Genomic DNA, 12,992 nt, shown 5'->3' on the forward strand with positions numbered 1-12,992 from the left:
GATGGGGCTCAGGCTTTTACTAATATGTGAGACCACAGCCAAGCTCCTCTGTAACCTTGCAAGGGCCATAGAGACTCACTGGGTTCAGACAGCCCCACCAGTGTACTCCTTTTCATTAACGCCAAGTACAGTCACAGAACCAGGAGGAGAGGTTTAAGAACAGGAACAACAGAGCGCAAAATAGGAATGCTTGCTGAAGAGGAACCAAAAGGGGCAGTTAAGAGACTGAAATGTTGCAGATGGTGTGGAAATTATATAAAGGCATACCAAAGGCTGAAAGCAAATGCGTACCACCTAGCAAAGAAAATCAAACTGTCATAACTGAACAGAAAGGCAAAAGAAGCTTCTGGATATAAGATCATAGAATCACAGAATGGTTCAGGTTGGAAGGGACCTTCAAGATCCCCTAGTTCCAACCCCCCTGCCCTGGGCAGGGACACCTCCCACCAGACCAGGTTGCTCCAAGCCCCATCCAGCCTGGCCTTGAACACCTCCAGGGATGGGGCAGCCACAGCTCCTCTGGGCAACCTGGACCAGTGTCTCACAACCCTCACAGTAAAGAATTTCTTCCTAATATCCAATCTAAATCTCCCCTCTTTCAGTTTGAAACCATTACCCCTTGTCCTATCATCACGCTCCCTGATAACGAGTCCCTCCCCATCTCTCCTATAGGCCCCCTTCAGGTACTGGAAGGCTGCTATAAGATCTCCTGGAGCCTTCTCTTCTCCAGGCTGACCAACCCCCACTGTCTCAGCCTGTCCTCATAGGAGAAGTTCTCCAGCACTGTGATCATCTTTGTGGCCCTCCTCTGGACCCGTTCCAAGATGATACTTTTCAAAAACTCCATGTTATTTTTCTGTTTGTTACAGAATCATAGAATCATTGGTTGCCTCATAAGGAAGAAATCTGTCAGGGCCCTGCTGGGACAACATGATCCAGTTATAAAAAGAGGATCTGGAGACATACAGCTCTAAAAGGGAAACTAAATTCATTCTTTGTTTCCATGTCCATCACGCTAGATCCCTTCATTATGTGAGCTCATCTAACAATTAATTCCATATGCATATACTGACAGAAGAGGTTACAGAATAAAATCACACCAAAATGCCCAGACAAGGTAGGCTACATCAAAGACTCCTGGAGAAGAACAACATGACACAGCTGCGGTGTCCAATCCTTTGCTTAATTACCCTTTGGACCACAGGTCAGAAGGCGATAGGCAACAGCAGCTTTTAGGAGGATCTCCAAAGGATACTGGACAGAGAACCAGAAAGAGAGAAACACGAAGATCAAGCCTCAGCCTAAAACAAACCTCTTCTCTTTGGTGGGGCAAGAAACAGACGAGCTTGCTGCTAGGGTCAGCTAGAATGAGCTGTGTGAGCCCCCTAGAAAGGGCTGAGTCCAGAGCTGGCAGAAGAGGATAAAGACCGAAGTGATGCAAAATCTGTGGTCTAAGGTATAAACAGCTCCAAGCCCACAAAAGTGGTCTTATGATACAGTCATCACTTGCAAGTAGCTCTTCTTTTATCCTCTCTGTACAGATCTCAGGCTTACTGGGACTTAGCACACAAAGGAAGACTCCCCAGTAATTGAAACAAGGCTGTGTGAAACCTCTCCCCTCCTTTATCTCTCAAAAAAAGTAAACAAGGAAACACTGCTACAAAAACGTTCACACGTCAGAACTGTAATTTCAGTGGCAATGGACCAACAAGCATTGCCCCATGGATCACTGCTTCCTCTTGCACAGCAGTCCTGCCCTCACTCCTGCTGCTCTGGACTAAAACCGCTGTTGCCTACCTGCAGAATCACAGAAGAGAAAGTTAGGAGGGCTCTCCAGGTATTCATCAAAACATCTCCTGGCTTAAGAGTAGATCATTCTTACAACCACTTTGCCTGGAGCCGTGTTCTGGGTTGACAGTCTGAAAGGTTCTGGGTTAAGGCAGAAGATACATTTTTTGAAAGCCCCATCTTGCAGGTAACCTATAAAAAAGGTTTTCCTCTTGAATATACTGCTGTGGTCAGTGTTGGTAAGAGAGCTTTAGTATGAATAGGCAACTGTAACATTAGTCATCATAGCGTCTGCAGCATGGAGCATTTTGGCCCATTTCAGGTGCAGAGCCACCTTTGTCTGCAAACCAATGGATTCACAGGACCAAAGGCATAGTTCAGACCAGAAAAGGAGCTGACTCTCCACACAGGCATTTAAATTGCACAGCTCTGTCTCAAGGATTGGCAGATACCAGAATCGGCCATTGGTTCAGAAAGAAACTGAGCAAAAATTATACCCTCAGATTTATTATCAACGCAAATATAGTTTCAAATTGATTCTTATCTCAGTGTAGATCTTTAAAAGAATGCGTAAGCACACAGGTCACGTCCAGCTATGTGACTGCGTAGTATTACATGCCTGCTTGTTAAATGTCACCTAGAGAGACTTTTATAAACAAGGCAATATTTGGTTCAAGTAAGCAGCTTGTCTCACCTCTGTTTGCTTAAGCATTCAGTTACAAGGAGGGAATAAATGAAAAGAAATATCATTGGCTTCAAGATGTTACTACGCCCACACCTACGAATGCCAGTGGGGTCACCAGAACTCAACATGGAAAGTTTGTGTTTAAAGCTCATGAAAGACCATCTATTCTCACCTGCCTGCACTAACAGGCCTTCACTTGAGGCTACTTCTAAGTTGCAAAGGAGAAGAGAGGGAAGCCAAGGGTCTCAGAGACCCACCTACCATCAAACATGTTGAATCCTCGGTCAACTCAGGACTAAAACTCAATCCTGATTTATCCCCTGTTGTAGTAACTCCAGAACAAACCCTGCTCTGGCCACACAACACTCCCAGAGCTATTGTCTGCACACTGCTAAAGGAAGTGTCACGGAGACTAATACAAAGGCAGCAGAGATCATTAAGACAGGATAAAAAGGCCAAATAGCACCAAAGATCAGTTTATAGCTGGAAGTGAAACACAACTGCCACATTACACCTTCCCAGAGGTTTACACAAGAGATTTTGCTTGCTTTCTACCTCCCTCTCTCTTCTGTAATCTCCTCTGCAATGTTTGTTTTGCACAAAGTCAAAAACCACCAACATCTAACACTCAAACCTTGTCCTCAATTGTAAGCCAAACCAACCTAAAAAAAAAAGGTAATTAATCTGACATCTGATCTTCCTCTCTCGACAAGGTTTCTACTCATGCTGGTGACCAACTGGCTGCACTAGAAAGCAGAAGTGTTGTTTAGTAATGCTCTAAACCCTACCTGTTTAGCTACCCACCAGGGCAGGGTATTGAGGCTATGCCTGTTGGAGACACTCCTGACACATAAGCAGCCAGGACTAAGAAGCATGACCAGTTTTAAGGTCACTTACGTTATTGAAAGACCAGTTTTCAGCAGGAGGAGGCTCAGAGCTAAAACATGCTCCCAGAAACTCAGCCCAGCCTTGAAAGGCTGCTCAGGAAGACCCAGGCTATCACGACACTGGCCCCTCAGCCATCAGTTCTGGCTGTACCATGGTGCTGACAGCATTAAAACCATTTGGCACCCAGCACCCCAGGAACAGCGCTACCGGTGTCAGCTGCTGTGCCACGTTCTCACAACTCCCACATCCTTTACCTGAGCGGGTCCTCCCAAAGCACACACTCATCTTCCAGAGGGCCAGGCAAGAAAGGGTGAGGTGCTGTGGGCACCCAGCAATGCTCCTGCCCCTTCTGGCTCTGTTGTGAGTATCATCAGCACTGGAACATCTCTACCATACACTGAAGTGCAGCAAAATATAGCTTTAATTGTCAGGCACTCCGTATTCTTAAGTACAAAGCAGCTCTGCCTCTGTATTTCATAGCTTCAAGAAAATGTGCTTCTGTATGAGTCAGCCACCTGCTGACACTTTACACGTTCTCAGTTGCTTCTCCTTACAGCAAGGCTGACACCTTGTGATACAACATAGTCTAACCTGTCCTCTTTTTTATATATAAATATATATATATACACGCATGTATGTGTGCATAGTCACCTATAGTGGTTGACAGGTCGTACATGGCCCTAAGAAAGAAGAGAGGGAAAGAGAAAGCCTATGTTATGAAAGTCAGAGATCCAGCTCATGAACTGGAAAGTTTAACTCATTGTCTAGCAGGACTAAACCCATCTCTCACTCTCCCTAACCCCCTATCAGTCAAAGGCTGCCAGCCCTAAACACTCTTCTTAAGTACCTTCTCCCCACACTCATGTAGCACCTTGCTATGCTGAGCACCTGCAAGGGATTCACTTCAGCTCACAGTATCCAGCCTTGTCCTGCCCCCTGCAGTGACCTGCTCTGTACGGTGAGATAAGGAAGGTTTAACCCCTTCCTGCTGCATGTATGTGTCTGATGAAAAGTAAACATGTACCGAGCAGGACAATCAATGAACCTGGCTGAATATCACATTGAAAACACAATTTGCCTGACTGTGTCCTTATTTTCCAGGACAGGAGAAATATAGGACATTAAGCAACGTCAGAGCTGTAGAGAGAACTGGGGAAGGGGAAAGTAAGAAAAGCACTACAGGGTCAGTTCTTGTTCCTGCCTCCTGCAACCTGTCACCCCTCCATAAGGGTCACTGCACTAAGCCAGCGGAGCTGAGCACAGCCCTGCTGCCTCCACCGCACTTTGCTTTGTGGGCTCATGACATCTGTCTGCCAGCATGTCCCTGGGACCAGGCTGCCAGAAGGAGCATGCAAGCACCAGAGGGCACCAGGAGCTCAGCCCTGCTAACCTACCAGCTCTCTCCTGGGAGTCTCTCCCGCCGCCACTGGAGGTCTCTGCTAAGTCACTTACCTGGGGAAAACGCCGTGGGGAAGAAGCTGTTTTAACCAAGCTGGAAGGTTTCACAAAACAGTATCGGTTCTTGTGGAAACTTTACTGGAAAATACACAAGACAAGCATTAGTCATTTCTGTTATTTCTTTTCAGTCATATATTCTTGTACTTCTGATTTCATTCCAATTCAGAACAAAAACACATTTTGAATTGTGACTTTTTCTCACAGACAGAAATATGAACTACGCCCCCCTATAGACAAATGACCACACGGCCACCATTCCTGTGTCTCAGCCCCTGACCCTCCTGTTATGATCCAGCAAGTTCTCTCCTTCTTTATGAGTAACTGTTGATGACTTGTCAAATGAACAAAAGTAAAAATCTGCCTCTGTAGCTGTCTTCATGCTAGAGCAACAGCTATATATGAAACTAAGTGGGATGAAGTGATGCTACTGTCAAAGCTGACTTAAGCCTAGACATGGAAACTGAGCAACGTCTGCAACAGCTATTTCCAAAAAGATTTAACTACTATTAAAAAAAAAAAAAGAAAAAAAAAAAGGAGTCTCTAACTATTGCTGACTTAGCCTCCTTAATACTACGATTCTTCAGTCTACACTGTAAATCTTTCCATGGTGCTTGTTTATCCTCTGATTTTATGTACTTACATCACACATCTAACAATACATTGCCCTTTGACTTGACAAGAAAAAGTTCTTCTCCATCCCTAGAATCAAACATTGCTTGGCAAGAGTCTCCGAGTGTGGTCTAAGAAAATGTCAGAGAATGTGGTCTAGGAAAAAGTCACAGTTAGCAAATCAGACATTGACCAATAACTCACAAAACATAGGAAACGTTAGTTTGGACAAGTTCATAAAAAACTGAGCAACTGAGGGCTTTCAAAAATTGGCCACTCGTGGTCACCTTCAGTCAATCCTTGTTGAAAATGGGAAACTGCTTCTCAGTGGATTTGATCCAGATTTGAGTCATCAATTGATTTTTAATTCTGGGCAGGGTGCTCTGTGTCACACCCGTCTAACTGATGCCGTTGCATGGCAGGAACTCATTCAGGTCTCCCACACCCAAAAGTGGCTTCACAAGCACGCAGCACCTTCACAGCAGAATAACTTTGCTATAGCATGATAATGCATTGCAAAGCAAGGAAGAAACCGCCTGAGTCCCAAACCTGCGACCTGTCAGGCCACATTGTCTGCACCAAGGGCCAGGGCCAGCTAGATTCTGTAATGTAGATACAACTTTGACAAACGCCAAATCCCAAATGCTTTTGTTCCGATGCAAAAGAAACACCTCTGTGCATGTGTAATGGGCTATCATCATGTAACAGAGCTATGTGACATATTTCCCAAGTGTTGTCTTATTAATTCAGCTTTAATAGTTACATAAATTGAATGGGCTCTGGGGTTATGGTGTGGGATTTGTCCATTTTGGCCATTTTATCTGCTAACTTTAAGTGAATATCATTTGGAAACATCATGCTCTGCAAAATGTGGACTGCACGGTCACTGTTTCCCACAACCTGGGCAGAAAGCTGTGACCTGGACGTCACAGTCCTTTGTGGAGGGCCTCCGTGTACAACATGATACACTATCTTTTCAGAGAGGGAAGAGCTAGGCTTTGCTCCAGCTGATGTTGGGGAGTTTGAAGTGAGACCAAAGAGGAATACATGGGTCTCACTCAAATGCAAGGTGAATTTTGCTTTGCTCTTGTTTCCTGATCTGAGAACAGCAAGCCTTAAGACCAAGAAGTGCCAAAAACTGTTTCTGCAGTACTGGGGGGGGGGGAATGAAATGGTTTTAACCTTTGGTTAAAATGGCCTTTAAAGATAACAAAGACTTCTCCCAAACATTCCTCACACTTTGCCTTGAACAAAAGCCAGAACACCAACACACGCCTTGTTGGGATGCTGTGTGTCCAAAAGCTATCAAGAGACAAGGCTGAAAAAGAATAAACCAGTTCATCACTAGGGATTTTTCTCTTACTCTGAGTGAAACACAGAGGATCCCAGAATAAGTATGTTATGCTGGAGGTTGACCAACAAGCAATTACATGAGCCAAAGTCAGCTCCTAGCATCTCTGCTGAGGGCAATGAGACAGTGGTGGCAGGTAACTAGTTATCCATCCTGAAGTATTCCTAAAGTGTCTGTGACCATGCTCTCTAAAAACAGCTACTTTTTTTCCACTTCCAGCTGCTACATCTGGAGATTTTCAGCTCCACAGTTATGCGCTAGTGAACAGAAAAAGCCTGTTCCGTGGTCTTGTTTACTCCTGAAGTGATTTAGAGCATTCCTGAGATGGGCAAGGACATGAAACTCAATGTCATCTCAACAGCACAATAATTCTGAAGCCACTTAATGCTCTTTTATGTTACAAGATTTCTCCGTGTGCTAAGGTACCTCAGAAAACTGAGCTCACCTTTAGGCACAGAATTACATTTGAAGTGTGAAGAAAGTAACATGCCAGGAGACAAATACAAAATGGGAAGAGCCTTGGAAGGAGAGAGCAAGTTAACACAATGATGATGCTGAGATCCTGGGCTATCTGTGAAAACAGCACTGCAGAAAACAGTTGGGGAATCTAGCTTAACTTCCCAGACAAGGCACACGGCACCTCACGGGGAAGAAGGAAATGAAGGAGGTGTGATAGATTCTGTTCCAGACCACCCTGCAGAGATGCAACGTGTAAGTCACTGAAGTGAGTCCAGATTCACACAGAAGTATATGACGAGAGTCAGATCCTTTATTTTTTTAAACATTTCCACTGTCACCACAAAAGGCTCACAAAGAAGGAACATTTTGTCACAGTATTGTCTTGTTATCAATAAAAAAGGGCAAGGCAGATAGACGGCATAGCAGCAGTGAGGCTAACAAAGCTTTGGGAGATGAAGCGTAACAAAATATCTCAGCAATGAAATGCTTCTGAAAGACATTTTTCCAAGGTCATTCATTCTTGAGATGTAAATACGCAAAAACTAATTCCAGCTGTGCTGTTATTTATGCTCACCTTCCTTCCAGTTCCCTGATCCCATCAAGTGGTCTGTGACACACTGTAACTCTCTTTTTCACTGAGATATTCAGCCCCTTGTTTGACACAATCCCTCTCAGACGTATGGTGGTGGCTGAATCCTGGAGATAAAGGATTAGCCGGATGAGAAAGATTGTGCCATTTTAGGGTAAAGCGAGACTTTCAAGCGGTCTTGTTTTACTGCAGCATACCCATATGAAGACATCACCTGAAGGGTGATTCAGTTTTGCTACCAGTTTTAATACCAAATTTAAGTTAATCCCCAAGTAGATATACCCTAGGGTGTAATACCCATCCCGTTACACTCCCTTCCCACTGGATAAGAGGGCCTGACCCCTATGAAGCAGACAGTCAATAGAGTGGCCATACTTTTCCATTTGCTTGCCCTAGGAGCAGCTTCCTCCCAGCTACATCCCAGAACTGACCCCCAGTGCAGTAATTGTAATGGGCCACTGATAACAGAGCCAATATTTTATTATCAGCCTCTTCCTCATTGCAGAATTGACCAGTGACTCTCACCTGGGCAGCTGCGGGCTTCATACCTCAGGAGCTGCTACCACTGAGGATGTCACCCAGTCCTCATTTCCATACAAAAGCCACCAGCAATCAGGTGGCACTCACCTGTGTGTGCTGTCTGGGGTGCAGAACAGGACCTGGGGTGCAGGCACACCCTGCAACACCCTTTCCAGATACCGATGTGCTTGTAGGCATTTGTTTAGCTGGTAAGGTGCACTGCAGGAGAGACATGAAAACACCCCCAGCCTTGATGAGTCCCTGTGACATTCGGGCAGGACTAGCTGCAGATGTCCACGGAGAACAGTGATGGTCATGGGGGTACAGGCACTCCTCTCAGAAAAAAAGGAGCTCTGAGCACCAGCTCAGTAGACGCACGCTGCCACAAAAAAAATGCATGCTGGTCCATTTCAGGGATGTGATGGTTAAACTCAGGTTCGTGTTCATATTTACAGCTAGTTTTAACGTGCAGGAGGAAACAAACAGGTATTTTATTCCAAGTCTCTCACATGCATCTAAGATGATATGTGTGAAGCAAAATACAGAACATAGCCTAGAAAAAACAAAACAGAACAAAAGAAAAATACCCGTCCCCAACAGAAAATTGCTGTAAAGGGCAATATTTGTGGATTTAATTTAAAAATTCTTTTGGCCAACAGAGGAGGAAGAGGTAAATTACACTGCCCAAGATCAAACATGAAGGAAAGCAACAAATAAAATCTATGCAGTTTACCTTACTGCAACTAAAGATATAAAAGCTCTCTGTTTTATTGCTGTAGTTATTAGAACATGTCTGTGCTCTGAAGTAATGCATGAGACACTGATAACTCAGTGGCTGCAGAGTCAAGCCGGGGACTGATTCCACATTTAAGGAAAATCAATATCCTTGACCTCATGTAGGAAGACTGTAGCCCTAATATCTGATAGCTCAAACGCCACCTCTCAGGATGCCCCAGAGAATGCAGAGGTACACAGGCAGTGTGCCAGGTTTATGTTTGGGGTAAATCTCAGTCCACGCTCATCATTCAAAACACCTTTCCCCACGGGGCAGTCTGCCCCGAGGATACACTTACCTTCTGTTGTACTGAAGAAAGGAAAGCTCTGAAAGATGGCAGGAAATAATAAATCAACTGTGTTCACTTTAATAGGAGCTTGGCACAGCCCTTGCAAATGGCAAGGATTAAAGGAATGACCATGTATGACAGAGCAGCATGACTCACCTCCCCTAAAGCTAAATATTCACCTTCCTTTCACTATTGAAATGAAACCGATCCTGTTGCACAACTACACCAGGAGCCCATGCAAAAACAAAAGACTTCCTCTTCCAAAGCCGTCCTCTTGACATTAAAACACAACCCACAAAACTTCTTTAAATCAAAGATATCCAAGACGACGAGTTGGTCTCACACCCATCAGCCTGCATCAGTGTTTCTAAAATCTCCCTTATGTTTCTGACCTTAAGCATGGGTCTGACTACTCGAGGTTCAAACAGCTCTGGCCATTCCAGTGGCTGTTATCTTCCCTCACCTTCCTGTATCGCTCAGTGGAGCGGCAGTTCAGCTCCTGGCAAACCCCTCCGACAATTCCAAGGTCTTGACCTACCTTCTTTGAAGCAAAATCCCATCAAACTTTCTATTACTGGGCACAACTTTCCAAACAAGAAGAAGGAAGCATCTTTCCACACATTGGGAGTTCAAGAATGGAATTTATCGCCACAGGATACCAGGGATGCCAAAATGCAATTAGAAAAATTCATGGAAGAGAAGTCCACCATGGGCACTTAAACTCAAAGATAAATCTCCACGCTCTGGCTTAGGAATTCCTCTGACACAGACAGCTGAAACCAGGGATTCACAGGTCTAATTCAGAGGTACCTGTTCTTAAGTTCTTGCATTCAATTCTGCAAGAGTTTGCACCAATTTCAAAGTTTTTAGGATACAGAGCACTTTTCTGAACCAAAAAGAGATAGCTGAATAGAAGAAATAGTTAAGAAAAATTACATGAAAACACAATGACTGTGATCTTATTCAAACAATCCCTTTGGGCTCAGAAGTACAACATAACAGATTAACCCACCTCATTACACCAGAAGTATCCAAACAAGCCTGCAATGAAACAGTCCTTACAGCTAACACAGACTTAATGCTTTTCTTTACACTACTTTTGAGGAAAAGTTTCCTGTACCAAAAAGCAGAATAAGTGCACAACAACCAGTATTTGCAGTGGCAGTTTATGAAAACAGTGTTATGTGATGCCTCTTTGTTGGCTGGTCATAACTTCAATAGCATAAGACTACAGAGGGCTCTAATTCTGACAGGTTCTGAGCTCTCCAGGGAACGCCAAACTTATTCCCACAAACCTATTTGGGAAAATAATGCAGAAATTGTCTATGCAATTGCACTATCAAGTCTTCATCAATGCTTTGGCCCTTCCCATTTAGAAGCTGTTCTCACTTTAAGGCAGCTTATTTCCATGCTGAATGGGTGGAGAAGGACACAGACTACTACTGGAGGTCAATTTTTTTAACAAGTGACACAAGTTATGTGACATCTGAGGATGCCTCAGGAAGGGCTGAGCCTTCGCTCCTTGGAACAGAGTCAAAGTCACTTGGCATCACTCACCACGTCCACCCCCTGTGATCAGCTGGATACCACCGTATAAAAAGGTGACAACTGAAGAAAGAGCTACTCCTGCACTCAGTTGCTGGACTACATGCTGCTTTCTTGAATTCACGAGGTTCTGGAAGGAGAAAAAGTAAGTTTTGGGAGGTATGGCTACTTTCTCTTTCAGCTAAATAATTAAGTTAATGATTATTAACGAGCGAGTTGGTACTCTATGTAGGAATGTATATGTTGCTGCTCTTACACATAATTTGGCAGAGCAACTGATCTCCAGTTGAACTGGATGTTGTTCTTGGCTAATTCCAGCCATTCCATTATCTCTTTCAAGGTTTTTTTTAAATAATAAAGCAAGGTGCTCAGAGAAAAGATAGAAACAGAAAGGCACAGTGAAAAAGATGGGTAAAATATGACAAGTTTAAAACAGTGATTTGTCAGTGGTTGTGGCTGCTCTAGGACATAGGATACTTGAAACTTTACTCTCAAGGCAAAGTATTACTACACTGATTGAAAGACTGGAGGGATCTGTGGTACAGGCTCTGTGGTACAGGCTCTGTGCTGTGTTGCAGTGAGATATGTTACAAAGAAAAACATTATGTTTGTATTTGAGAATTTCTAATATAAGCACGATCTGACTGTCTCTGGTCATCAGGCAGAATGTGATAGCTGACAAAGTAAACCCGGCAAAAAAAAAATAACAACTTAGAAACATACTCTTAAGAAAAAAAATACAATCAAATTTTAAGAGTGTCTTTTAGTGCTGGAGGAATGTTTTTGTTCACTGGTGATTAATACTAGCTCTGATTATTTGTACAAGGCACCCATCCCTCAGTCTGTTTCCTTTCACAAGTGTTGAGGTCACTGAAATTTCCCTGGCACTAACAACCACCCCAGAAGCAAGGCAAACCTGGGTCACCATCACCATAATGGAGCTGCTGTTGGCTCCGAGGGATGTAAGCAGAGATGCCAGGAGGATCCTTTGCCCTATAGCTTCATTTTTCAAGCTGCAGCATGCACAAACCCAGAGCAGCTTTCCAATACAGCCAGAGACAACTTAGAGAAGTACATTCACTGCCAGTGAGCTTCCATTCACTCTGCAGGGACCCACACCTGCCCTTTGAGTGCACCTCAGAAAAGGCTGAAAGCCCTTACAGCAATTAGAGAGAGAGCTGGTTCCAGTGAGAAGTAAGGAAGTCTATAGCCAGACTGGATGTGCTCAGAGCACTCCATGGTTCTCCAGCTCCATTTGCAGAGTGCTGGGCCTGACAATCTGGGCAGTAAGGAGAATTTCCACAGAACTTCAGGAGAGTATCTGTAGTAAAAAGAGACAATTCACCGATCATTTATGCTTTTTTAGGCTTGAAAAGGTGATCCATTCAAGAAAAGAAGAACAATGAAGGGAAAAGAAAGGCTACCACTTTTAACTGCACTGATAACTTTACTCATTTTAGGTAAGTCAATTCAGATCAACAACCACGCTGTGGGATGATTCCCACAGAGCTGGATATAGTAACTGGTGCAACAGAGCAAAGCACCTCTGGTGTTGTCAAGATTTTGCAGTGTGGTTTGGGCTCCAACACTGAACATGCAATGTCATGTAACAAAAATAGCATGAATCATTAGGATGTGTGCTCACTATTAGTATATATCTGAGTATATAAGAAAGATGAGCATAAACCAGTGAAGGATGAAAAACAAGCTTAATTTCATGCTCCCCAGTCTCTGTTCTTGCATTTCTGTGGGAGTCTATGATAGTTAGAAGAAAATCAGTTTATGTCCATTCATCTAACTATTTCACTTGTGGTTTTTTTTTCCTTTAGGGCCATGTGTAAAAGGTTTAAATCAGGTATGTGTGTAACATCACTGAATGCTGTAAAAAGTTTGTTTCTGGGTTATTGATCATACAGCAGGCACTTAAAAGTAACATCAGTTACCTGTAATAGCCACTTATAATAGTCAAAATGCCATTTTATTCACTCATCGACAGCCACTTAAGAACAATCTAGCACAAGGGAACCTCCATGAGGT

The 12,992-nt window shown here is 43.8% G+C and overlaps 1 protein-coding gene across 28 annotated transcripts in view; it reads right to left on the reverse strand.

The window, feature by feature from the left end:
- LOC128913997 (mesothelin-like) overlaps positions 1-12,992 on the reverse strand; it is a 78,719-nt gene that overhangs the window by 26,547 nt on the left and 39,180 nt on the right. For 15 of the 28 annotated variants that reach the window (XM_054212467.1, XM_054212464.1, XM_054212490.1 and 12 more), the window contains 4 exons: positions 10,968-11,085; positions 8,455-8,899; positions 7,813-7,934; positions 4,814-4,897 (listed from right to left, as the gene is read on the reverse strand). The gene's annotated coding sequence lies outside the window, so the exon portion shown is untranslated. Of the gene's footprint in view, positions 1-1,797; positions 1,981-4,813; positions 4,898-7,812; positions 7,935-8,454; positions 8,900-10,967; positions 11,086-12,116; positions 12,238-12,992 lie in introns of those variants that run through there. The other 13 variants (XM_054212470.1, XM_054212463.1, XM_054212476.1 and 10 more) reach the window with 7 other exon arrangements.

This window comes from Rissa tridactyla, chromosome 8 (assembly GCF_028500815.1).
Source record: "Rissa tridactyla isolate bRisTri1 chromosome 8, bRisTri1.patW.cur.20221130, whole genome shotgun sequence".
NCBI classification, from domain to species: domain Eukaryota; kingdom Metazoa; phylum Chordata; class Aves; order Charadriiformes; family Laridae; genus Rissa; species Rissa tridactyla.